The following is a 27,455-nucleotide window of genomic DNA, read 5'->3' on the forward strand; positions in this document are numbered from 1 at the left end:
CACATAAAGATCATACATCACAGAAAAGCAGGTTTCATTCAAGAGATCCAGTGCCTGTTCAACCTATGCAAAGCAATAAAGTTAATAGGCCATATAAATAAAGAACAGATATCACATGATATCTGCGAGTGCAGAAAAACCTATGATATGCCTTCCTGATAAAAGTCCTAATCAAATTAGGAATAGACAGAGAAAACGATAATAATAAAGGCCAGCAGGCTGAAGGGATTGCTCAGTGGTTCCCAGCATACACGTGGTGGCTCAAAACTGCTTGTAAAATACAGTTTAAGGGAGACCTGAAAAATTCCTTCAAAGAACTTAAAAAGGATACCAATAAGTGCCTGAAGTTCAAGAAAACAGGTCCAATGAACACATACAAAACATATACTGCTTGGATGAGAGTTTTGGATGAGAGAATGAACAAGTGGGTGAATGAAGGGCTAGATCTCAACTTCTACTCTTCACCTTAGTCCATTAATTAACAAAATGTCAAAGTCATTAAGGGTTTCAAAAATTGTCTTTTCCAAGGATTTAAGTGAAAAACTAAGGAAAGTGAGCCTTTGAGAATGGAGGGACACATAGTAAACATAGTAAGGCAGAGTCAAGCAGGCACTAGCTCTTGATGTTATGCCTACAAGATGCCATAGTCTCTCTTAGCACAGAGCAGACTGAGAGCTTCTGGATTGCCCCGGCATTCTCTTGAGTTTGGACCAGGGTATCATATATGTGTAAGTACATACTACACAACTCTACTTTCTTTTCAATATTAGTCAAATGTGTAGAAAATAAAATATGCCATCTCAAACACTTTCTTTTTTTATTAAAAATTTCCACTTCCTCCCATTTCCCTTCCCCTCTCCCCTTCCCCCTCCCTCTCCAGTCCAAAGAGAAGTCAGGGTTCCCTGCCCTGTGGGAAGTCCAAGGTCCTCCCCCCTCCACCCAGGTCTAGGAAGGTGCACATTCAAACAGACTAGGTTCCCACAAAGCCAGTCCATGCAGTAGAATCACAACCCAGTGCCATTGTCCTTGGCTTCTCAGTCAGCCCTCATTGTCAGCCACATTCAGAGAGTCCAGTTTGATCACATGCTGTATCAGTCCCAGTCCCGCTGGCCTTGGTGAACTTTGATTAGATCAGCCCCATTGTCTCAGTGGGCAGGCACGCCTCTGGGGTCCCTGACTTCCTTACTCATGTTCTCTCTCCTTCTGCTCCTCATTTGGACCTTGGGAGCTCAGTCCAGTGCTCCAATATGGGTCTGTCTCTATCTCCTTCCATCGCCAGATGAAACACTTTCAAGTATAAGTATATTTACACTGGTAGGCAATCTTTCAAAATAAGCACTGTACCCACCGGATAGCAATCCCCACCACTCCCTCTTTCTTGTCACTGGCAGCCATGACTCTATTTTCTGTAACTAAGAATTTTACCATTCTGTGAATTTTATGTAAGTGTATTTCTTTTACTTTTTAAAATTGATTTTTTTTATTGAGCTCTGCTCCCCTCCCTGCCTCTCCCCTCCCTCTTCTACCCTGCCCCAAGATCCCTACGCTCCCAATTTTCTCAGGAGATCTAGTATTTTTCTAATTCCCATGTAGATTAGATCCATGTATGTCTCTCTTAGGGTCCTCATTGTTGCCTAGGTTTTCTGGGATTGTGATTTGTAAGCTAACCTACAAATTTGATTTATGTTTAAAAACCACTTATGAGTGAGGACATGTGATAATTGTCTTTCTGGGTCTGGATTACCTCACTCAAAATCATGTTTCCTAGTAAGTATATTCTTTCAGTATTTGTCTTTTGTGACTGGCTCATCTATGTAATAGTCAGAGCTCATTCTATTGTCCAGACTGAATATTTTCCAGGTTGAATTAAATTTATTAAAATAATAGTGATGGTGACAATAACAGCAACAACAATAATAATGCAGACAATTCAGACTTTGAAAATTGGATTCAATTCAGGCATAGAAATAATCAATAAAATTCAAAGTGAGATGAAAATGGACTTTCAAAAATACAAGATTCCAATGAGAAAATTGAGGGGAAAGACTTACAAGTATGAATGCATCAGAAAATAAGACAACAGAACAGAAGATTATATAGAACAATTAGAATAATCAAAAATATGAAAAAATTAAAAACACAAGGAATTTGAAGGAACTTCATGACATCATGAAAAGACCAAATATATGAATTATGGGCATAGAATGAGGAAAATACAAGGCCATGGTATAGAAAAGATCTTTAACAGTATTATAGAAAAAAACCCTCCCCAAATTAAGGAAGACATAGCCATACAGATAGAAGAAGCATACAGACCACCAAATCGGATCAAAACAGAAACTCCCCACATCATATAGTTAACATACTAACTATACAGAACAAATAAAGGGTGTCAAGCTGGGAGAGAAAAACTACAAGTCACATATAAAGGACAATTCACTAAAATAATAGCTAGAAGAAGCATACAAACCATCAAATAGGAACCAAAAAGAAATTCCCCACATTATATTATAGTTAAAACTCTAACTATATAGAACAAATAGAGGGTGTTGAAATCTGGTAGGGAAAAAGTACAAGTCACATATAAAGGAAAACCCACTAAAATAATAGCTGTCTTCTCAATAGACACTTTAAATGTCAGAAGAGCCTGTAACAATGTACCCCAAGATCCAAAAAAGACACAAATGCCAACATAGACTGCTTTACTCAACAAAACTTTATGTCGTAGTTGAAAAAGAAAAGAAAAACTTTCTGTGATTTAAAAGGATAAAATAATTAATGTTACCAAACCAGCCCTACAGAAATCACTGGAAGCAATATTTTGAACCGGAAGGAATAAGCATAACTCCAGAGAACACAAATATAAAAAGTAGCAATAAATATACTTCTTTTAATAATAACTTTTAATATAAGTAGCTTCAACTGCCCACTGAAAAGGTACAGGGTAACTGAATGGATTAAGAAACAAAATTCATCTTCATGTTGTGTACTGAGACTTCATCTCACCTTCAGGGATAAATATCTCATTAGAGTAGAAGAACAGATGGAAAATGTGACCAGAAAATAAGCAGATATCACAATCCCAATATCTGGAAAATAGCCTTCAAATGAAATTTAATCAGAAGTGGTAAAGAAGCACAATTCATTCTGACCAAGAAAGAAATACCAAAAATATATCATAATCCTAAGCATATATGCACCAAACTCTTGTACACCCAATCTCATTTAAAAAAAAAAGCCATAGTACTGGGCTTCATGACACAGATTAGCACAACCTAATAATAGTAGGAAATTTAAATTTAGATGGCCTCCAATAGACAGGCCATATAAGCAAAATGATAAACAAGAAATATCAGAATGAAGTGACATCATATGGACATAATAGATATCTACATAGTATTTCACACGAACACAAAAATATATATGTTCAACTCAACATCCAATTGATGTTTCTCTAAAATATATCACATATTGTGTCCTAAAACATAAGAATTTTCAACAAAAACAAAAATATTGAAATAACTTTGTGTGTTCTATCTGACTGCAATGCTGTAAAACTTTAAGTAAATGACAACAGATATAATATAATTTCATAGAGACTAAACAACACACTATGAAATCATTGATTATTGTAACTCAAGAGACTAGCTCTCAAGGCTACACCCAGGGTTCAGAGGAAAGATCTACAGCGAAGCAAGGCTGAACTTGAGGTTTTTCTCTTTGAGGGGCACAGAATAATTTCACACACATGCTGTTCTGGTCACCCTCTTTATTATTTTGTGTATTTTTCTGTCTTCTAATTTTCTTCTAAGTTCTAATTCTTTCTAGTTCTCCTTTGTTTCAATTCTCTGTTTCAATTCTCTCTAGTTCCAGTTCCTTTTGGCTTCTTTGTTCATCTAGCTTAAATAACATTTTTTTAACAGGACACTTGAGGCAATAAGAGAAAATGTTACACGAGTTATATCTCATTGGTCATAGCACATTCCTTGGGTAAACGATAAGGAACCAAGCCAGTCACCATGACAACACAAGGTTTCAAGGTTCCAGATGTAAGATTGTAATCAGAGGCCAGGGGCACAGTGCCCAGTAATACCAGCTGCAGAGAAATCTGCACAGAGAATCAGGTCTTATCAGTGAAACTTGGCATGTGAAGAATTGGCCTGATTTTTTTTTTTTGGTTGCTTTGTGTTAATAACCTTAGTCAAATCTGCAACACTGATCTTATGCATATGTGTAAAGTTTTTAACTTAAGATCCATTTACAGAAACATTCAGTCTATTTTGTACTTTCTCTGAGGTTAAAAAAAATAAGCCAATCTGTATAGTTTGAGTAAAAGAAACAAAGCAGGCTTTTAAGTGTTTTACAGCCCTCATGGGACAAGAAATCTAGCTATGAAGCATATCCTAGTATATTTTCTATCTATCAAAATTATACAGATAAATGAGAAGTCATCTTTGTGATCATCCACAGATAGGTGTCCATAAGACTGAGATGCAGTCATGAGATTACATATGCACACGATATGAGATTACACACTACAATGCAGGTATAGGGGAGACACCATAGCTACCTTTGCACCTGTGAAATTACAGACATAAGCAACAGTTTCCAGAGTTGATGATCCAGTAGGTCTTCTTCAGACAGGATTCTCTTCCATCAGAGGATCATTCCTCAGTAGATTGATATCTGAACACTAGTTGTCACCTGCTGCAACTCTCATGGCCTCCAACGGTTAATTGGTCAATGATGAAATCAAGAAATATTTTTTTTAATTCCAGGATTTAGCTGGGCAGTGGTGACACATGCCTTTAATCCCAGTACTCGGGAGGCAGAGACAGGTGGATCTCTGTGAGTTTGAGGCCAGCCTGGTCTATAACAACTAGTTCCAGGACAGGCTCCAAAGCTATAGAGAAACCTTGTCTCTAAAAAACCAAACAAAAAAAAAATTCAAGAATTTAAGTGAAAATGGAAACATAAAACAACAAAATGTCTCGGATACACTAAAAATTCTCTAAAGAAAGATACCCATACCTCATACCACCTACTTTTAAAAAAAATCAGAAAAATGTAACGCAAGAGTTTGAAAAGGCTAAAACAAAATCTAGTAAACATGAAGAAATAATGAAAATCAGATGTGGAGGTCTGATTGAGAATGGCCTCCATTGGCTCATATATTGGAATGCTTGGTCCACACTTGCTAGAACTCTTTGGCAAGTATTAGGTGTGGCGTTGTTTGAGGTGGTATGTCAGTGAGGGTAGGCTTTGAGGTTTCTAAAGCCCAGGCCATTTCCAATTTCTCTCCACCTTTTGGTTGTCTCAACATGTAAACTCTCAGCCTCTGTTCCAGTGCCATGCCTGCCTGCTGCTGTGCCTCCCACCGAGATAGTCATGGCTTTTTCTACCCTCTGGAACAATGAGCCCCAAATTGTATGTTTTCTTTTATAAGTTGGCTTGGCCACAGTGGTTTTTTTTTTTATGACAAGAGAAAAGTAACTAAGACATGAGAGCATAAAGTCACAAAATAGAAGCAAAGAAAACAATACAAAAAAATCAATAAATATAAGAGCTTGTTCTTTGACAAGACAAAAAATTGAGTGACCCCTTAGTCTCTGGTCTTTGAGGAGAGGCAGGCTGGTCTTGGTTGGGAGCTATCTCACACCTAAAGCTGGAAGATGGACCTCTTTGCAAAGAAGATGAAAAAGTCTCTGGTGTTGATCAACTCTAGGCTCCAACTTGTTATGAAAAGTGTAAAGTACGTGCTGGGATACAAACAAACTCTTCAGATCATCAGACAGGGCAAAGCAAAATTGGTTACCCTCACCAGCAACTGCCCAGCTTTCAGGAAATCTGAACTAGAATACTATACCATGTTAGCTAATACTGGTGTCCGTCACTACAGTGGCAATAACATTGAATTGGCCACAGCGTGTGGAAATACTACAGAGTATGCACACTGGCTAGCATTGACCCAGGGGATTCTGATATTATTAGAAGCATGCCAGAACAGACTGGCGAAAGGTAAACCAGCAAAGTTTTCCTTTAATAAAACTTCACCAGAGCTCCTTAAGAAAAAAAAAAGAGAAAAGAAAATTAACATAAGTATGAATAGGGAAACATTACTACAGACACCAGAGAAATTGAGAACATTATGAAGGAATACTTTAAAATCCTATATTCCGTTAAGTTAATAAACTTAAAGAAATGGATGAATTTCTTGATTCATCTAAACCATCAAAGTTAAAACAAGAAAAGATAACTTAAACAGACCCACAATAGGTCTGTTTGAAGCCCTGACAAAAAGCCTTACAGCTAAAAAGAAGACCAGGCCCAGACAGATTCACAGAAGAATTACCAGACTTTCAAAGAAGAACTACAAGCAATGTTTCTTAAATTATTTTGTAAAAATTATAAGCAGAAGGAGCATTTCCAAATTGCTTTTTAAAAAGTTGGTGTTACTTTAATACCTATATCAGGTGAAAACAAAACAAGAAATAAAACTGTAAGTCAAGCTCACTGACTCCAGACTGACAGCTGGGGAACCTGCCTAGGACTGAACTAGGCCCACTGAATGTGTAGAAAAGAAATCCATATAATTTAGTCTAACAAAGGGTGTTTTATATTGATATTTATTTTGTGTGTGTAAATGTCTTGTTTGCATATATGTCTATGCCCTGAATGTGTACCTGGTGCCCTTAGAGGTCAGAAGAGGACATTTGATCTGGAGTTCTAGATGGCTGTTTGCTACCATGTGGATACTGGGACGTAAACCTAGGTCCTCTTTGAAAATAATAAGTGCTCTTAAATATTGAACCATCTCTGTAGCCCCAATTTTTAATATATAATATATAGAGATAATTTTGGTACCTGTGATGTTATTAAAAATGAAAAATATTATTTAACTTTGTTTCCTTTACAACCTGTTATGTATGGAAATCCTGATCAAAATCTATCCTTTTAACATTAGATTTTATGACTTAATCATTCTTTTAAGACTCTAAGCACTTGGGAGGCAGAGGCAGGCGGATCTCTGTGAGTTCGAGACCAGCCTGGTCTACAAGAGCTAGTTCCAGGACAGGAACCAAAAGCTACAGAGAAACCCTGTCTCGAAAAAAAAAAAAAAAAAAAAAAAAAAAAAAAGATTCTAATCAGTGTTCTTTTGTATAGTCAACACTTTAAGGTTTGATAATACATTTAATAGATGGAAAACTACAATTTTAAGTTGTGAAAGTCTAGAGTATCTAAGTTTATATGTAAGTATGTATCTATCAGGTATATTAAGGAATTCCCAAGGGCTGGAGAGATGGCTCAGAGCTTAAGAGCACTGACTGCTCTTCCAGAGGTCCTGAGTTCAATCCCCAGCAACCACTTGGTGGCTCACAGTCATCTGTAATGAGATCTGGTGCCCTCTTCTGGCCTGCAAGTATACATGCAAGCAGAACACTGTATATGTAATAAATAAATAAATCTTTTTTTTAAAAAGGGAGAATTCCCAAAATACTTGCAGTCCTATATACACACAGTTTATAATTACTTCACCAAAAATGTTTTTATTGTGTCAGGAAAAGGAAAAACATGAAACCACAGATTTTGTTACTAAGTTATTTATTCGGGGAAGTCTTAAGGACAAACTGAACACTGCCCCATGTTGTCTTAACATGCCTAGAAACAATTACATGAACATAATTATGAACATACTTGACATACTTTAATGTTAACTAAGTAAAAGTTCTTTTGTCTACCTTTGGAGAGAACTAGGTTAATGCTTGAGGAATCAGTGAAGCCACCTTTTATTTCATTTTATCTGTCATTCTTTTTCACTGGATACCCTCAATCCTGCAAGGTGGTCATGTCAGGAGGGGTTGGTCCCTTCTTTTAATCACCTTTCTGGTCTTCTTCTAGTTCATGAGGTTTTCAATACAGTTTTTAAGCCTTGTGATGATGTTATTGTCATCCTATGTCTGTGAATCCCTTCAGGAGTGCTATAATCCTAAGCAGTGGGATCATGATCTGGGGGATCAATACACTTGGTAAATGTAGTGCAAACTTAAACTGCATTCTAGGCAGCAATTAATCAATGAACACCTCTTTGCCCCAGCCTACATCCCATTATGGCAGGGAAGAGGTTCCAGGCATTAAAACATCTTGGAGGGAGATTCGATGGGATACCGAGACATATCGTTGGGAATATAGTGTTTAGTAGAAAAGTTATTAACACTGTGGGCATGCAGATAAACAGATGGATAACAGCATAAACAGGCTCTGAAGTGAAGAAATCTAGGCCCATATAGCTAAAGTGTGGACCTCTTCCAGAGGACGGGGATGGTTTCACAGCAAGAGCCACAGCCAGGCTTTCTGATTCAAGGCAGGGAAGAAAATGAGGAGCGGGATATGTGACCACCAATACTTTCTTTGTAACCTCATTTCCCCGAGTGAGAGATCCGGGCATCTGGAAGTCTGTTATATACATTCACAGACAATATCTCAGTAGGGTGATTATTGGCATCTCTCTATAAGTAGAGAAGGGCTGCTATAGGTTTGTGCCCTAAGCAGCAGCTGGGTTCTAGCATTACATTCTTACACACTACAGGATACCATAAACTAAGGAAAGGAAGAGAAAAAAGTTGCTCAAGTTCCCCCAGGGTATCATCATGCCTTTCCCACCATTTCCAAATGCTCCAGGGAAACTGAAAATGGGGAGCAATGAATGTACTTTACCTCCTGGATTGTGACATCAATGGTTATAGGTATGCTTCTGAATTGAGACAAGTACCCACCGAGATTTTCAGCTTCATGTCTTCTAAAACAAATGAGTGGACTAAAGGACATAATGACAGTTATAAAAATAAACAGTCTAGCTCTGTATGTATGTATGTATGTATGTATTTTGGTTTTTCGAGACAGGGTTTCTCTGTAGCTTTGGTGCCTGTCCCGGAACTAGCTCTTGTAGACCAGGCTGGCCTCGAACTCACAGACCAAATAAATAAATAAACAAACAAACAGTCTATTATACAAAAGGGGGACATTCTAAAGAATGGAAATATGCTAAAGATCCAGCCAGGACAGGTTTGAGATTCAAAATCCCTACGCATATCCCTTAAGTATCAGAACCCTTGATGATTTGTTTACATAGCATTGTGTTCTCTGGGAGATATTTGGGGATTTTTCTCAGTCATTGTGTGTTTTATTGGCTTGTAGCTCTATTATGGAGGTGCGTCCAGCCTTTCTGATGACTAACTTTTTTCATATTTACCTTGATGGGTTTTTTTGTCCATGCCTTACTCTCCTGTCACAGGTAAGAAAAGAAGGAATCAAAGATTTTCCACTTTGAATGTATTGAGAGTTTTCCAAAATCATTAGCGTCTGTTTCATGTGTCCCTTATCACTCTGGAGTACTCAAGAAGCAAGAACATTATTACAAAAAGTGATGCACGGGAGCAGCATACATGTTTGGACAGGCCAGTTAGTGAGAGTGAGTCTATACAGGCGGGCACAATGAATGTACCATATAGACTAGCACAAAGACTTCAGGGAAATTATTAAATAGAAAAATATTTTCCAAAGGCAAAATATAAATATCTAGAAAGAGATACTAATGACATGAAAATATATGGAGTTGGGCATGGTGATATGTGTCAGTTATCCCAGCACTCAGAAAAATTGTTAGTTCAAAGCCAGTCTGAGCTACAGAGAAAGACAATGTCTCACAAACATATAGTCAAAGTAATCATCATAAAAATGTTATAAGGGCTGGAGAGATGGCTCAGTGGTTAAGAGCACCGCCCGCTCTTCCAAAGGTCCTGAGTTCAATTCCCAGCAACCACATGGTGGCTCACAACCATCTGTAATGAGATCTGTGCCCTCTTCTGGCCTGCAGGCATACACACAGACAGAATATTGTATACATAATAAATAAGTAAATCTTTAAAAATGTTATAAAAGATTAAAAGAAAAAATAAATAGAGACTTTGAATGAAGATAGTGAAACAAAAAAGTACCAAACATATCCCTGACACCAGTGCTGCTTTTCCTAAGGGCCATAGAGGTGGCAGAATTATACCATTATTCCGTGCCAAAAAGAGCCTATGCCTATTCATCCTTCCTCAGCTAAACCATGCCTGAGAAATGGCATTCTGCTAGAAACTGCAAGAAAGGTGCCTGTGAAGCCTATTAAAAGCCAGCCTAGGTCTACTTCACTACATATGCATAGTGAAAGCTATTACTGATGCTATTACAGTCAGCCCTGAATGAAAAGAAAAAGGATTTAGAAACAAGCTGAGAGAAAATGTGATCCCACTGCCACTGTGACACAAGTGCTGAACGCAGCGCCTGGGATGACAGTGCAGTGCTTAAAGAATTAGCAGGTGGTTCATCATTCAATTAGATTCCTGTCGCAAGCAGTAACTCATCCAATGCTCATTCCTGACTTTTCATAGGGCAATAAGAAAGAGTATTTAAAGCGAATGACTGATAAACTTCTCTGTACTAGATACTTTGAGTTAAATTACACCTTTTTTTCTATTAACTACAAGTGGAGTAATGAAAGTGACCCATCCACAATTATTTTTAATAGCTTAGAGATGTTATACAGGAAAGTGAGGGAGATGATTGGTGAGTGTGAGTTAGAATAAAAATCACTAAGAAGTAAAAACTCCCCAAATGGCTAGCATTTTGTGTATTTGGTTTTATGCATCTTTTCTCAGAAATGAAAGATAAAATCACTTAAAAATATATCCTGTTGAAATTAGTGTTATCAGAGGGAGGTGTGATTCTAAATTCAGTGGAGCCCAATTTAAAAATCAGTAAGTAGTATCATAGACTGTTATTCTGTAAGATATTTTCTGTGGTTTTATATCATATTTTCTAAGCCAAATGTAAAGATTAAGAACCCTTAGGGAGAATGGTAAAGAACATAGTTAATTCATTTGTTACATAAGTGATCAGTTCACTACTGACAAGCTTAATTATACTCGGCCATGAAGTTCAATGTAAAAGATTCTGGCAAAATGTTCGAGACTACATGCAGGTTTTCTAACATTTGAAAAATAGTTTGAGTTGTTATTCATGGTCCTGACAAGCCAGTGGAAGCTAAGTGGTCCATTCATATTATCTTGTTATTCACTATTAAGTGTAAAAGAGAATTTTTCACTGTAGGAGGCGGTGCTCATGAAAAGTTAGCCCTAGGAATGGAAAGGTAGCTCACACTTAAAACCATGCATGATTCTTTAGAGTTTAGTTCCCAGAACCCATGTCTGGAAGCTCACAACTGCCAGTAATAGCAATGCAAAAGGATCAAACACTCTTTCCTTACCTCTGTAGGCATCTGTCCTCATGTGCACATAGCACACACATGCACACACACACATGCACACACACACATGCACATGTGTGATTAAAAATTAAAAAAAATGTTTTTTAAAGAGCCTTACCATCAAGTGAATGTTTACTAGCATTGAAAGATATCAAATTCAAATGCATTCATGATTTGTACGTGCTAAGGAGGCTACCCCATCAACACTATCAGAAAATACTATCCTGAATCATATTTCTATAATAACACAACTAAGAAACTTTCATATACATGGAGAAAATACTATGGGCATATGTATCAAAAGGTATTAATGTTAATACTTGCAGGACTTAGTTTTCTAACCACAGCTGAACTGTTTTAGCACTATGACAATTGCTGACATATTAAATAATCATTAATATGGATAACAAGATGTCTACTGTCATTATTGTCACAAATAATGTAGCTGAAGCAAAAAGTATCAGTTAACTACACAAAAATCTTTGAAATTTTGTCAGTTAGTCAGAGTAGAAAAAAGAATTCAAAAGACTTTTATTTATTAAATTTAAAAAAAAATTCAAGTTCCTATTCTCTCCCCTCCTCCCATTCTTTTCACACATCTGCACACCCCACCCCTATTCACTCCTCAGAGAGGGCAAGGCACATTGCTTTGGGGAAGGGCCAAGGCCCTCCCTACTATATCTAGGCTGAGCAAGGTATACATCCAAAGAGAAAAGGATCCCAAAAGGCCAGTACATGCAGTGGGGATAAATCCTGGTGCCACTGCCAGTGGCCCCTCAGTCTGCCTCAGCCACGCAACTGTCAACCACATTCAGAGGGTCTAGTTTGGTCCTATGCTTGTTCCTTCCCAGTCCAGCTAGAGTTGGTGAGCTCCTATTAGCTGAGGTAGACTGTTTCAGTGGGTGAACCCATCATGGTCTTAACCTCTTTGCTCATATTCTCATTCCTCCCACTCTTCAACTGGACTTTGGGAGCTCAGTCCAGTGCTCTGATGCGGGTCTCTGCCTCTGTTTCTATCAGTTGCTGGATGAAGGTTCTATGGTGATATTTAAGATATTCATCAGTCTGACCACGGGGCAAATCAAGATCTCTTCTATTACTTAGGGTCTTAGCTGGCGTCATCCTTGATTTCTCTAGAGCCAGGTTTCTGCTAACCCTATAATGGCTCCCTCAATCAAGCTTTCTCTTTCCTTGCTCTCAACTCTGTCCTTCCTCCATCTTGACTATCCCATTCTCTCAAGTTCTCCTCAACCCTCCCTTTCTTCCCTCCTCTTCCAGAACCTGAAAATAACCTAGATGCCCCTCAACTGAAGAATGGATAAAGAAAGTGTGGCATATCTACACATTAGAGTACTACTCAGTGGTAAAAAACAATGACATCTTGAACTTTGTATGTAAATGGATGGAAATAGAAAACACTATCCTGAGTGAGACAACCCAGACCCAAAAATATGAATATGGTATGTACTCACTCATTAGTGTATTCTAGCCATAAACAAAGGATATTGAGCCTATAGTTCATGATCCTAGAGAAGCTAAGTAATAAGGTGAACCTAAAGAAAAACATATATAGACCCATCTGAAAATTGGAAACAGACAAGATCGCCTGACAAAATTGAGAGCATGGGGGTGGGGGAAGAAGGGAGGGTGGAAGGGGAAGAGAAGGGGAGAAAGGGAGGTTTGAGGTGAACTCAGAAGACTTTTAAAGCCAAAAGCAAATATGGGCCATCATCAAACAAATCAACGTGTGTAGTGTGGAATTTCACAGAGAGAAGACAAAAAGAAAGATGTAGAAAAGTTATTTAAGGAAACAATACGTAAAAGTTCCCAATTCTGAGGAAGAAGGGCGTCCTGATCTAAGAAGGATAACTGATCAAAAATGAGATGAATTAAAAGAAATTTACACAAGAGCCATATTTAAATTATTTTTTAAATAAAATAATCCTACATCATTTTCCATTCCTTTCGTCTTTCCAACTCCTCCCATTTAGCCTGCCTTGTTCTTTTCCAGTTCATGGCTTCTTTTTCTTTAATTATTATGGCTAACACAGTCATGTTTTAGTTAAATGATTAAAATTCAAGAGCAAAGAAAGAATTTTGAAAGCAGTAAGAGTGACTTTTCACATAAAAAGGAACTCATAAAGCTATCACTTTCTTAGAACAAATCTTCAAAACATAAGGGAGTAGGATGATATACTTAAAATACTTAAATAAAAAAAACTACTGAACAAGAATGTTATGCCCACCATGGCTTCAAAATGACAAAGACTGTCCCTTGCAATCAAACAAAAGTTGAAGGACATCATCACCTTGCCTTTCAAGAAACACCATAGGGCAATATTTTGAATTAAAAGGATACAAAACAGCAATATGACTGAATACAAATACAGAAAAATGAATATATAGACTAACAAGGAATAGTACTATAGTATTTTGTCAGTCATCTTTTGTCATTTTTTATTTTTTATTCATTTTACATACCAACCACAGTTCCCTCTCTGTCCCATCCTTTTGCTGCCCAACCTCCCCTCCAACCCACCCTCACCCACTCCTCAGAAAAGATAAGGCCTCCCATGGGGAGTCAGCAAAGCCTGGCACATTAAGATGAGGCAGAACCAAGCCCCTCCCCCTGCACCATTGTCGAGCAATGTATCCCACAATAGGGAATGGGCTTCAAAAAGACAGCTCATACACCACGGATAGATCCTGGTTCCACTGCCAGGGGCCCCTCAAAAAGGACAAACTACACATCTGTCACCCAGATGCAGATGGCCTAGTTCACTCCCATGCAGGTTCCACCACTGTCAGTGTAGAGTCCATTAGTATCCACAAGCTTGGGTCAGCTGTCTCCGTGGGTTTCCCCGTCATGATCTTGACACACCACCCCCACCCCCGCCTTGTTCACATAATCCCTCCTCCCTCTCTTCGACTGGACTCCCAGAGCTTGGCCTGGTGTTTGGCTATGGATCTGCTTCCATCAGTTACTGGATGAAGGTTCTATAATGACAGTTAGGGTAGTCACCAACCTGATTACAGGAGAAGGGCAGGTCAGGCACCCTCTCCACTATTGCTAGGAGTCTTAGCTTGTGGATTCCTGGGAATTTCCCTAGTATCAGGTATTTTTCCTAACCCCATAATGGCTCCCTCTCTGTCCTTCCCCCAACTCGACTATCCCATTCCCTCATGTTCTCATCCCTCCATCCCCTCCCTTCTACTGCTCCCCTACCCCCATTTTACCCAGGAGATCTCATCTATTTCCCCTTCCCAGGGAGGTCAATGCATCCAGGTCCTATTTGTTACCTAGCTTCTCTGGAGCTGTGGATTGTAATCTGGTTATCCTTTGCTTTACATCTAGTGTGCACTTATGAGTGAGCACATACAGTGTTTGTCTTCCTGGGTCTGGGCTACCTCACTCAGGATGATTTTTTCTAGTTCCATCCATTTGCCTGCAAATTTCATGATGCTATTGTTCTCTACAGCTGAGAGTAACACTCCATTGTATAAATGCACCACCTTTTCTTTATCCATTCCTTAGTTGGAGGCATCTAAATTGTTTCTAGGTTCTGACAATTACAAATAAGGCTGCTATAAACATAGTTGAGCAGGTGTTCTTGTGGTATGATTGTGTATCCTTTGGATCAGGGGCCTTGAGTATCAGCCTCAGTATTCACTAAGGGCTCAGAATTGGATGTCTATGGCAGGTGAGTATCTGAGAGTAAAATGATTAACGCAAGTACGTTACCTCTGTGTGTTCTTTATTTTTTGGGTAAGGGGCAAAAGTGAAGTGAAGAGGCGCAGAGAAGAAGAAGAAGGAGAAGGAGAAGAAAGAAGGAGAGTAAAGAGAAATAGAAGAAGTAGCAAAGAGAAGAAAAAGTATAAGGAGAATAAGAGGTGATCTCCACAAGGTTTCTAGTTTTTTACAGATGTAGTTGGAAAATTTCATAGGAAGAACAATGATAATATGCATATCAAAATCACAAAAAAGGACAGGTAGAACCTGACAAAGCTGTACTCCAGAACAGGTGGCCCAATCCATGAAAGAGCCAACATTCAAAGGGGAATAACTGACTTTCCAAACCATTAGATAAAGTTATTAAACATCCCTGAATCCTAAATTCACCCATTTTCCTCATCTAACCTCCTTGGTGATAACCAGGTTTGGGGATGCCTAGATTTGTGTTTGTTAGCAAAGGTGGGGCATGCTGCCTGCCTGTCTTTTCTGCTATAGAAATCTCTACATGTCTGTTAGCAGGTAGTTTTGTGTGACTAACTCTATGTAAATTTGACTGTTAGAACAAAGAGTAAATATTATCGCTCTAACGCCTCATGAAGTGGGGGAATGGAGCAAGGTCATTCCACTGCCTGTGCAGAAGTTACACTGCAAAGATGTTTGTGGAATGAATCCCATTTTGAAGGGAAAAATCATGGCTTCACAAGGTTTTGACAGATATGACAGTGACTTTTCCAAAAGACGAATGTTCCTGCAGCTCTGCAAAACAGGTTGTCCCATAAATTGTACACTCGTGGGTCTGCCTTTATGAATCTGTCAGCTGTACATTTACTGTATAGTCTTGTGGGCTCCAACACTTTGGGTATATGCCCACGAGTGGTACTGCTGGGTCTTGAAAAGTTTGATTCCTAGTTCTCTGAGAAATCGCCATACTAATTTCCAAAGTAACTGTTCAAATTTGTATTTCCATCAGCAGTGGAGGAGTGTCCCCCATACTCCACATCATCTTCAACATAAGCTGTCACCAGTGTTTTTGATCTTAGCCATTCTGACAGGTATCTCAGAGTCATTTTGATTTGCATTTCCCTGATGACTAAGGATGTTGAGCAATTCCTTAAATGTCTTTCAGCCATTTGAGATTCTTCTGTTGAGAATTTCCTGTTTAGCTCTGTACCCCATTTTTAATAGGATTATTTGATACTTTGATGTCTAGTTTTTGAATTTGAATGTAAAGGTATAAAGATAAAACTTACTTGAAATAACTATTCATTAAAGATGTATATGATATACAATGAAAAATATGAATCATGATGCAATTTTTACATGTAAGTAAAAGTTGAATTATCATACATTTAAACTAAAGTTGATGTCAGCATAAAAATAGACACCCAAAGCTTATGGTAACTACAAAAAATACTAATAAAAGTACAAACAAAAAATAAGGCATGCCAAAAATCAGTCAAAAATGAATTTGACCAATACAAGGAAAGCAAGAACTAAATGACTGTGAGAAAGATAGAAAATTATTTATCAACAATTATCTTAAATGCAAATGGATTAAGACCCCAAATCAAAAGATGTATAATTACTTCATTACTTAAGAACAAAATTTAACAACTGACTCCCAAAAGACACTTTCTTTAAATATAAGGATAAAATAGACTAAACATGAAAAAGTAGAAATATGTTCCTTTCAAATTATTGCTTAAAGTAATCAAAGATGGATATATCAGGTAAAATAGACTTTGAATGATACAAAGAAGCAAGTGACAACAAAGTACCATTATATAATATAACATGTCAGTTTACCATAGAGATGTAACTATCATAAATCTGTATGTATCTGCCATTTGACTGCCAAACTCATTAAGTGAATATAACAGAATTATAAATTACCATAGAAACAGAATAATAGTTGTATGCTTTTGTTTTCCATTTTCAAAGTAGATAGATTATCCATCCAGGAGAATCATAGCACAGCATTGGATTCAGGTTGTGTTTATAAATCAAATACATGAAACTTAAAGAAATTCTACTAAATAAGAGGGTCTATTTTCTCATTAAATACACGTAGAAATTTTTCCAAGATTCATTATATGTAAGACACAAAACAAGGCTTACAAACTTTAAGAATGCTGAACTATAAATGAGTGTGGTGGTTTGAATAAAAATGACCCCCATAGGCCTATAGGTAGTGGCACTATTAGAAGGTGTAACCTTGTTGGAGTAGGTGTGACTTTATTGAAGGAAGTTCTCACTGGGGGTGGGCTTTGACATTTCAGAAGCTTGAGACAGGCCTAGTGGCTTACTGTCTCATCCTGCTGCCTGCAGATGCAGATGTTGAACTCTCAGCTACCTCTCCAGCACCATGTCTGCCTGCATGCCACCATACTTCCTATAGTGATGATGATGGACTAAACCTTTAAACTATAAGTGAGCCCCAATTAAATATTTCCTTTATAAGACTTGTCATGGTCATAGTGTCTCCATAGCAATAAAAACCCTAACTAAGTCAATGAATAACAGAAGAAATTTGGAATCTTACAGTGTGGCTTTTGAGAAACTAATGAGGCAAGAAATCTAAATTAGACAAAATGAAAACATATATGCCTATTTTGCTTAAGATGAACTCTAGTTACATCCATATTTACTGCAATGACATAATGTATGTTGTTCTTCATGACTGAATAAAATTCCAATTTGTGTAACACCACATTTACCTTTATTTGTTCATCTGTTATCAGACACCTAGACAAATTATAGAACATGGCTATAATACGAACAGTATTACAATAAACATAGATGTTCAAGGATCTATGTGATATTTTGAATTATAGTCCAGCAGGTATATACACCAGAGTGAGACTGGGAGACCATGTGTTCACATTACTTTTAGATTTTTAAAGAACCTCAATAATGATTTATATAGTAGCCATACTAACTTGTATATCTATTCATGATATATAAAGATTCTATCTCTCTTCCCTGCATCCTCCATAGCACTTGTTTGTCTTAAACATGGCCACTTTGAGGTAAAATTGAATCTCCTTTTTATTTTAATTTTCATTTCGCTGGTTGTTGGAGCCTGCTCCAACAAAGTCAGCCAGGGTACCTGGGAGGGGGCGCTGAGGCTGAAGAAGTGTTAGATTGAGAGAAATTGAGACAGAAAACATAGGATAAATTTGGGGGATTACCAGTTTACTCTGAACAGTCCTGAGTTTATTTCTCAGGCAACATATATACTAATTACAGGCAAAAGCAGATGAAAGAGCAGTATAATCAGTTAATCACTTCCCTGTACTGTCCTTGAGAAAAACTAGCAAGTAGCCTCATTACCTGAAACACGATTAATAGAAGCTCAGGGTCAGAAATTGGGGTTCAACCTGAAGATCCGAAAAGCAAAACAGCCAGACCTCAGTCTGAAATGGCAATCCTGCCTTCTGGAATCTCAGAACGAGACTGTGTGACTGAGAGCTCCCCCCCTCCCCCTTTTTATAATCTTCTCTAGGACTGGGATTAAAGGCATGCAGCACCTTCATTAAAGGTATGCACCACCCAGTTTCTATGGCAACTAGTGTGGTTACTGAGATTAAAGGTATGTGTCATTATGGCTACTTAGATTAAAGGTGTGTGTTACCATAATCTGTTCTGTAAGGCTGACCAGTGGGACTGTTTTCCTCTCAGATCTTCAGGCATACAATTGCAATGCCGCTACAATTACCTATCCCGATGAGTCCTGCAAACAGGTTTTAAAATATTTTTAACCTTTGGCTGGCATTTAACAGCCTGTATCTAAATAGATAATGTGTTCTCACTAATGGGCAAGAATGTTCTCTCCCTTGGGCTTTATCAGAACTCTCTCACAGCCCTCAAGGATACTTGAGCAAGCAGAGAAGACAAACTTGAACTCAAAGGACTTTTAAGTCAGAATGGACACCAGATGGAAATCAACTTAAATGTGGGCTACCACAACTGATAGCTAAGGATGCTGAACATTTTTACATTTTATTGACCACTTATCCATATTTTAAGAACTTCCTGTCTGCTTCTTTAGCCCATTTGTTGATTAAGCAATTTGGTGGTTAGGTTATTTCATTTTTGAGCTCTTTACATGTTATAGCTACTTCTCGGGCATCTATAGTTAGCAAATTTTTCACATATTATGTAGGTTGTCTCTTCAATTAATAAATTCCTCTGTTGTGCAGAAGATTTTTAATTTCATTAAATCATATTTGTCCTCTTTGAATTTATTTATTGAGCTATTAGATTTCTTTATGAAAGTCATTTCCTAGGCGTAAACCTTGAAGTATTTTCTCTAAATTTACTTCTAGCAATTTCAGACTTACGTTAAGGTCTTAGTCATTATGAACTGAATTTTTATACAGCTTTAAAATGTAGAAATACCTTTAAACTTGTTCATGTTTGTGTGTGTGGTTTTTTGTTTGTTTGTTTGTTTGTCTCAGAACCACTTGTTGAAAAGGCTTTCTTTTCTCCAAAGTATGTTCTGGGAATCATTAAAACTCAGGTGGGCTGTACCTGTGTGGACTTATTTTCTGGCTTCTATCATAGCGATTAAAAGGAACTGAATAACCAATATAAAACCATGACTATATATTTTCATATAAATGAGTTTCTACTCTATTTTAATTTTCAAAAAAAATATTTTCCTGTGATATATTCAGAAAATACTTTACCGGCCTTCATGTGTAAATGTGGAGGGGGAGGGAACAGCATTAGCCAAAGAAACAGCCTTTTTCAACAATATAGAAAACACCTTCCAGCTAGGACATATTGCAGTGGTAGAGTGCTTTTATGTCATCCTTGAGACCCTGGGTTCAATCCCCAGAATACAATTAATGAAGAAACAGGAAAATAAAGGAAGGAAAGGGGAGGGGAGAAAAGAAGAAGGAAAGACAGGTGTTGATTATGACATTTTTCTACATTTTTCATATATTATAAAAGTAGAAATCATATTTTTCAGAGTAGGTGTATCTTTTGTAACTATAAAAACGACACTTTCCATTTTAAAATATCATATTTATTTAGCTAAAAGTCGCAATGCAAAGTTCATTCTGATTCTAGAATCATGTACAGTTTTATACAACTGCTCAAAGAATTGAAGCCTCTTTGATAATATAGTTTAGAAGCATTCAGATATTTTTCAAAGAAGGTTTACCATATAAGTCTTTTTGTTTTGTGCAACCTTAAGATTTAGAAAAAAAATTCCTCATGACATATGTTAGTTTTAACATCTGTAGTTAGGTCTCAGAGACATTGAGTGAGAAGGGAAGACAATCTTTGAACATGGGACACCATTACATGTACTACAGCCAAGGACTGAATACTAGCATTCATCTCTCTCTTTACTGCAGATAAAGTGTTCTTGACACCGTCTTCCCTACCATGATGGATTATATTCCCATTGCTTATTTAATATATGTTTTTGATTTCACAGGAATTTACAGTTAAGTGACTTTCTTGACTCCAGATGATACTGTTTTTTGTTGTTGTTCTTGATATTTTGTTTCTAAAGTGATGTGGGATTTCCCTCTGTATGTTGTGACTACCATTGGTTAATAAAGAAACTGGCTTGGCCTGATAGGGTAGAACAGAGCTCGGCAGGGAAAACTAAACTGAATGCTGGGAGAAAGAAGGGCAGAGAAAGAAGCCATGTAGCCCTGCTGGAGACAGACACTGGAACTTTAGTCTGTAAGTCACAGCCACGTGGTGATGCACAGATTAATAGAAATGGGTAAAATTAATTTGTAAGAGTCGATAAGAAGCTAGAGCTAATGGGACAAGAAGTGATTTAATTAATAAGTTTCTATATGATTATTTTGGGGCTAAGCAGCTGGGAACTAACTAGAAGCCTCCTTACAACAGTGATGAGACTGATGAATACCAGGGAACCTTTTAGAGATAGACTATATGCACATTTTATTTTTTAATTTTATGTTTGAGATTGTAATTTAATTATATTTATTTCTTCCCTATCCTCCCTCCACATTCTCCTTCAAATTCTTTTTTCATTACTACCGAAAGCACATAAGTATTTGTGTATACATTTATAGTCTCAAATGTAACCTGATGAGTCTATATAACATTTCATATATGTATGTTTTCAGGGTTGACCGTTTAACTGGACAATCAATTGGTGTGTTCTTCCCTGGGGAGGAGAACCACCAGATATCCATTTTTCTATCTATATCAAATCTCCATTTTAAAGCGACAGACTCTGTCACTGTGATAATTACTCTTGTCTGTCAACTACATCTGGAATTAACTAAAAGCCAAAAATGGAAGGCATATCTGTGAGGAAATTCTGCTTATTTAAAGTTGGAATAGACCGTAAAAGGCTAATCAACCCAATTATAAAATGGGGCACTGAGTTGAACAGAGATCTCTCAACAGAAGAAGTTCAAATGGCCAAAAGACACCTAAGGTCATGCTCAACTTCCTTAGCGATCAGGGAAATGCAAATCAAGACAACTTTAAGATACCATCTTACACCTGTCAGAATGGCGAAAATCAAAAACACCAATGATAGCCTTTGCTGGAGAGGTTGTGAAGAAAGGGGTACACTCATCCATTGCTGGTGGGAATGCAAACTTGTACAACCACTCTGGAAAGCAGTGTGGAGGTTTCTCAGGAAATTTGGGATCAACCTACCCATGGACCCAGCAATACCACTCTTGGGAATATACCCAAGAGAGGCCTTATCACACAACAAAAGTATATGCTCTACTATGTTTATAGCAGCATTGTTTGTAATAGCCAGAACCTGGAAACAACCTAGATGCCCTTCAATTGAAGAATGGATGAAGAAAGTATGGAATATATACATATTAGAGTACTACTCAGCAGTAAAAAACAAGGACTTCTTGAAGTTTGCAGGCAAATGGATGGAAATAGAAAACACCATCCTGAGTGAGGTAAGCCAGACCCAAAAAGAGGAACATGGGATGTTCTCACTCATATTTGGTTTCTAGCCATAAATAAAGGATATTGAACCTGTAATTCGGGTTCTTAGAGAAGCTAAATAAGAAGGAGAACCCAAAGAAAAACCTATAGGCATCCTCCTGAATATTAACCTTCATCAGGCGATGAAAGGAGACAGAGACAGAGACCCACATTGGAGCACCGGACTGAAATCTAAAGGTCCAAATCAGGAGCAGAAGGAGAGAGAGCACAAGCAAGGAACTCAGGACCGCGAGGGGTGCACCCAAACACTGAGACAATGGGGATGTTCTATCAGGAACTCACCAAGGCCAGCTGGCCTGGGTCTGAAAAAGCCTGGGTCAAAACTGGTCTCGCTGAACATAGCGGACAAGGAGGACTACTGAGACCTCAAGAACAATGGCAACGGGTTTTTGATTCTACTGGACCTATTGGTTTCGTGGGAGCCTAGGCAGTTTCGTGGATGCTCACCTTACTAGACCTGGATGGAGGTGGGTGGTCCTTGGACTTCCCACAGGGCAGAGAACCCTGATTGCTTTTTGGGCTGACGAGGGAGGGGGACTTGATTGGGGAAGGGGAAGGGAAAGGGGAGGCGGCGGTGGGGAAGAGACAGAAATCTTTAATAAATAAATAAATTAATTAATTAAAAAATAAAGTTGGAAGATCTACTTCTATTCTGAATCTTTGAGGCAGAAAGACACATTTTTAATCTGGATATTTAATGCAGATTTAATCTAGGCCATGTCTTCTACTGGAAGCCTGTGATAGACTATGGGGACTTTTAAAGTGGGACCAAATGTATTTTACATTAGGATATGGCTACAAGCCTATGGGGGGTAGGGAGTGGAATGTGGTGCTTTGAATAAAAATGGCCCCAAATAGGCTCATATATTTGAATGCTTGGTCACTAGGGAATGGTACTACTTAAAGGATTAGCCCTTGTAGCCTTGTCGGAGTAGATGTGGCATGTTGGAGGAAGGGGTCACTGTGGGTGAGTTTTGGAGTTTCAGAAGCCCAAGCCAGGTCCAGTGGCTCTCTCTTTCTGCTGCTTGCGGGTTCAGAACTCTCAGCTTCTTCTCCAGCATCATGTTTGCCTTGATGCTACTTTCCATGACAGTGACTAAAAGGATTGCCTTGTTCATGGTGTCTCGTCACAGAAATAGAACACTGACCAAGACAGTCACATCAGTTTTTCAAATATTTGTGTGTGAGTAGTAACCCTCATGTTCATATGTGTACTGCATGAGTACCTGATGCTTCTAGAGGCTAGAAGCCGTCCATTCACTGGAACTGGAATTATAGATGGCTGTGAAGCACCAAGTGGGTACTGGGAACCAAACCTGGAACCTCTGGAAGCACAATTGCTCCTAACCTCCAAGCTATCTCTCCAACCTGTATTTTAATTTTTTAAAAAAATATTTATTTATTTATTTACTATGTATACAATATTCTGTCAACATGTAAGCCTGCAGGCCAGAAGAGGGTGCCAGACCTCATTACAGATGGTTGTGATCCACCATGTGGTTGCTGGGAATTGAACTCAGGACCTTTAGAAGAGCAGGCAATGCTCTTGACCGCTGAGCCATCTCTCCAGCCCCCATGTATTTTAAATTTTTATATTAAGTGTACAAAATAGTGAGCATCATTATGACATTTCCATACAAATAATGTCTATTGATCATATTCCCCATCTGCCTCCATTACTTTCTTATCCCTCCTCCCATTTTACTCCATCTGGGACTCGAGAGAATGAGGGAATTTTTGTTTATAATTATACTAGAACAATGTTCACAAACTGAGAGCTGTCCCAGGAAAACCTAGATGCAAGTTTGCAAACTTCTTGAGACAAGGCAGCAGGAGTGTGGCACCTCTTCATTCATAAGAACAGTATTTGACAATGTGTTAAGCTCCAGGGTTAAAAAGACCAATCAAAAATGGATCTTCAGCCAAAGAACTAAAAAACATAGTTTTAAAAGTGACTAGGAAGAGTACTAGAAGGTAATGAAACTTCATACTTCAGAGGTGACATACACATCGGTGGCTATTACAGCATTAAACATTAATCAAAGTAGCTAAGATAGAGAGGAGGCCCGGATGGCCATCCGCAAACAGAAAAGAAAGGTGTGGTAGACCGATATGCACAACAGTTTGATTAGTAGTAAAATGAATGTAATTGTGCCATTTGTATGGGAATGGAAATAACATATTAAGTGAAATAAACCAGCTTTAAAAGGACAAATATGACTCAGAAAGACAAATATCATATTACCACTCATATGTAGAATCTACACCTAAACATATGTAGAATCTACACTTAAACTTAACAGTAGAATGACTGTTCTCTTGGATGACATTCTGTTGAATGAGTAAGGCGTCTAATAGTGGATGAGGAAGTAATGAGATAGGGTAATAAAAACAAGAAAAGACGGACAAATATTGTCCATTCTCTCTTATATATGAAATCTAAATTTAAATATGTGTATAGCCCAATGTGGTGGTACATAACTATGACCCTAGCACTTCAAAGGTGGAGGTGGGGGGGGGGAATCTGAAGCTCAAGGTCATCCTCAGCTATCAAGTTCTAGACCAGCCTGGACTATATGATATCCTGTATCTCAAAAAAAAAAAAAAAGAAAGAAAGAAAAAAAACAGTATATATAAATAGCATGAAAACAGGAAGAGTATTAGGGGAAGGAAGGGAACCAGAGTAGGTCGATAGAGGACAAAATAAGATAAAGGAGGGGTGAATATGAACACATATACACACTTTGTGTGTGTTACAATTATATGTAAATATATAAAATTTATACATATATGCAAGATAAAATTATATATAAAAAGTATTGCCAGGTGGTAGTGACACATGCCTTTAATCCCAGCACTTGGGAGGCAGAGGCAGGCGGATCTCTGTGAGTTCGAGGCCACCCTGGTCTACAAGAGCTAGTTCCAGGACAGGCACCAAAAGCTACAGAGAAACCCTGTCTCGAAAAACCAAAAAGAAAGTATCATAAAATATTAAATTGTTTATTAGCTGAAAGTAATTAAACAATGAATATAGGTATAGAAATTTGTTTCAGGTTCTATTCTGAAACAAATAAAAATATGTGGCACATACTAATACAAGATGTAGGACAAATAATAATTTTCTTTAAATTGCTTAATAGTTTTAAAGGTTGATACAAGCTTATTTTTACTGAGCTAGTTTTTTCTCTTTAAGTGAAAAAAGTTACAATGACTATGATTTCAATAAGAGTTTCTGGTCTGTAAAGCATTTTCTGTGAGTTTAATCATGTGTGTCTTTTTGAACATGGTTGAAATTTTCACAGGATGTCAATGTAAAGAGAGCGAAATACCTAAGAGAAGAAAAAACAATATATAGTATACTATATATTGAAAAGTAATATATACTATACTATCTAAGAGCAACAAAAACTTAATAATATATACCCAAAATAAATATGAAGTCCTATAAATGATTGTTTTTAAGTGATTTTGGAGCTTTGCATAAGTGTTAGACAAAAGTGTCAGTACATTTTGTACACTAGGTATTATTCTGAAGATGACAAAATATAAATCAATCCATGCAAAACTTACAAAGAAAATGAGCTGGAAAGTTTGAATAACCCAGATGAACTGGAAAGCAAAATTAAAATTGGCATCTCTGTATTGGGTAATTCACTGAAGTCAAGTTTTTTTGAAATATGGTCACACAGTGTAGACCAGGCTTGCCTTGAACTCATGGAAATATTCCTGTATCAGACTCCAAGGACTGGAATTACAAACATGAGCCACCAAACTCAGCTAAAAGAAAAGTGTAAAGCCAAAAGTAGCAGTGTAGTCACTAGAGAAGTTATTACAGACTTGCTTAATAGCGGCTCAGAAAATTCATTTCTGTATTAATGTTTCCAGATAAGACTCTCAAAGTAAAGTAATAGCCATTACACTGTTAAGCCTGTTCCTAGCTTTTCTTCTTGTTTGTATAAATAGAATTAGCATGATCTGGAAGTCTCTGGTATATTGGTTTTACAGACAACCTTGTTTTAGTTTAGTGGGCACAGCTGATGCCTGAAGAGTTCCCATGCTCACAGATCTACTATCCTTGCTCCACTTTCCTTCAAAACACACAAAATGGAAAACTAGTTCAAGAAAAAGAAGCCTTACAGTTGAAAGAGAGCAATCTGGGGTACATGGAGAGAGAAAGGGTATGGAAAAAATCGTGTAATTTAATCTCAAAAATAAAAATATGAAAATAAATAAATAGGTGCATATGGTTGTACATTCCTTTAATTCCATGACTGGGCAGGCAGAGGCTCCTGGACTTCAATGAGTTCAAGGCAATCCTGGTCTTTGTAGCAAGCTTAAGGCTAGCCAAGCTACATGGTGAGAACCTTCTCAAAAATAAAAGTAAAATGTAAAAACAGGTCTGAACCAGATGTGGTAACTTAACGTTTATAATTCCACCACTCAGAAGGCTGAGTCAAGAGGATTCCTATGACTTCAAGGCCAGCCTGGGCTACAGTGACAGACCCTGTCCAAAAGAGAAACCTTGTGCACTGTGGAATCTGCTGTTTCCTTGGCGAATTTGCACTGAGTATTTACTGCATTCTATTGACTTTCCCAAGCACCTTCGTCACTCTTCTTATGTAAGCTTGTAATGTAATTGCAATTATTTTGGTAGATACCAGGGAATGTCTTCACCTTACACATAAGAAAAGCTCAAATTTTAAGAAGAGAAAAAGTTAGAACTGAAAACTGTCAAGACAGGTGAAGTGCATGCTAGAGAAGAGAGAAATAAAATTGTCTAATTCTCTTCTGTAATTAATTTTTTTAGTGTTTATCAAATAAGTTAAGTTGTTTTTTTTCTTTTTTCTAATTTACAGGGTCTCCCTCTGTTGCCTATGGGGAGGGATATCTCTCCCAGGGCTCAAGGGAACCTCCTGTCATGGCCTCCTGAAATAATGGGACTTGAGGTACGCATCACTAAGCACAGCTCGTCTGCTCCTTTTGTTTACCAGTTACAATAAGTGAAAGAGGTGGCAAAGTATGTTCAGGCTTGTGCACACACACACATACACTTTCCCACATCTAAAACATCACTTTGTAATTTTCCCTTGCATGATACGTTAGTTGTCTAAAAGCAGTTTTAATCTTTATTTGGATTCTCTAAAAGATGAGATTCCTGACATTTTGTAAAAAGTAGGGATGAGTAGATTCTTCTCAGGAGTAGATTGCATCCATAAGAAGAAGGATCTGGAGGGGTTATCTAGAAATACTTTGCTAGCAAAAGGAAAGAAAAAGAAAGAGTCCTATCTACAAACCACACACACACACACACACACACACACAGAGAGAGAGAGAGAGAGAGAGAGAGAGAGAGAGAGAGAGAGAGAGTCTATAAGAATTCGATTTCTCTCAAATTTGTAAGAATAACTTTATCTGTGCTTTCAAGCGTTATATCTT

General features: G+C 37.7%; 1 protein-coding gene and 1 pseudogene across 4 annotated transcripts in view; both read left to right on the top strand.

Annotated features, from left to right (window-relative positions):
• The window catches only part of Zc3h12b (zinc finger CCCH-type containing 12B), a 199,442-nt gene that overhangs the window by 152,419 nt on the left and 19,568 nt on the right, over window positions 1-27,455 (top strand). The window contains exons 4-6 of one of the 4 annotated variants that reach the window (XM_050129930.1): window positions 9,196-9,292; window positions 15,080-15,199; window positions 26,876-26,965. The gene's annotated coding sequence lies outside the window, so the exon portion shown is untranslated. Of the gene's footprint in view, window positions 1-9,195; window positions 9,293-15,079; window positions 15,200-25,186; window positions 26,639-26,875; window positions 26,966-27,455 lie in introns of those variants that run through there. The other 3 variants (XM_050129929.1, XM_050129931.1, XM_050129928.1) reach the window with 3 other exon arrangements.
• Window positions 5,673-6,022, top strand: LOC126493123 (60S ribosomal protein L30-like; annotated as a pseudogene).

Source organism: Alexandromys fortis, unplaced genomic scaffold, assembly GCF_014885135.2.
Source record: "Alexandromys fortis isolate MF-2015 unplaced genomic scaffold, M_Fortis_MF-2015_v1.1 scaffold_317, whole genome shotgun sequence".
In the NCBI taxonomy this organism is placed as follows: domain Eukaryota; kingdom Metazoa; phylum Chordata; class Mammalia; order Rodentia; family Cricetidae; genus Alexandromys; species Alexandromys fortis.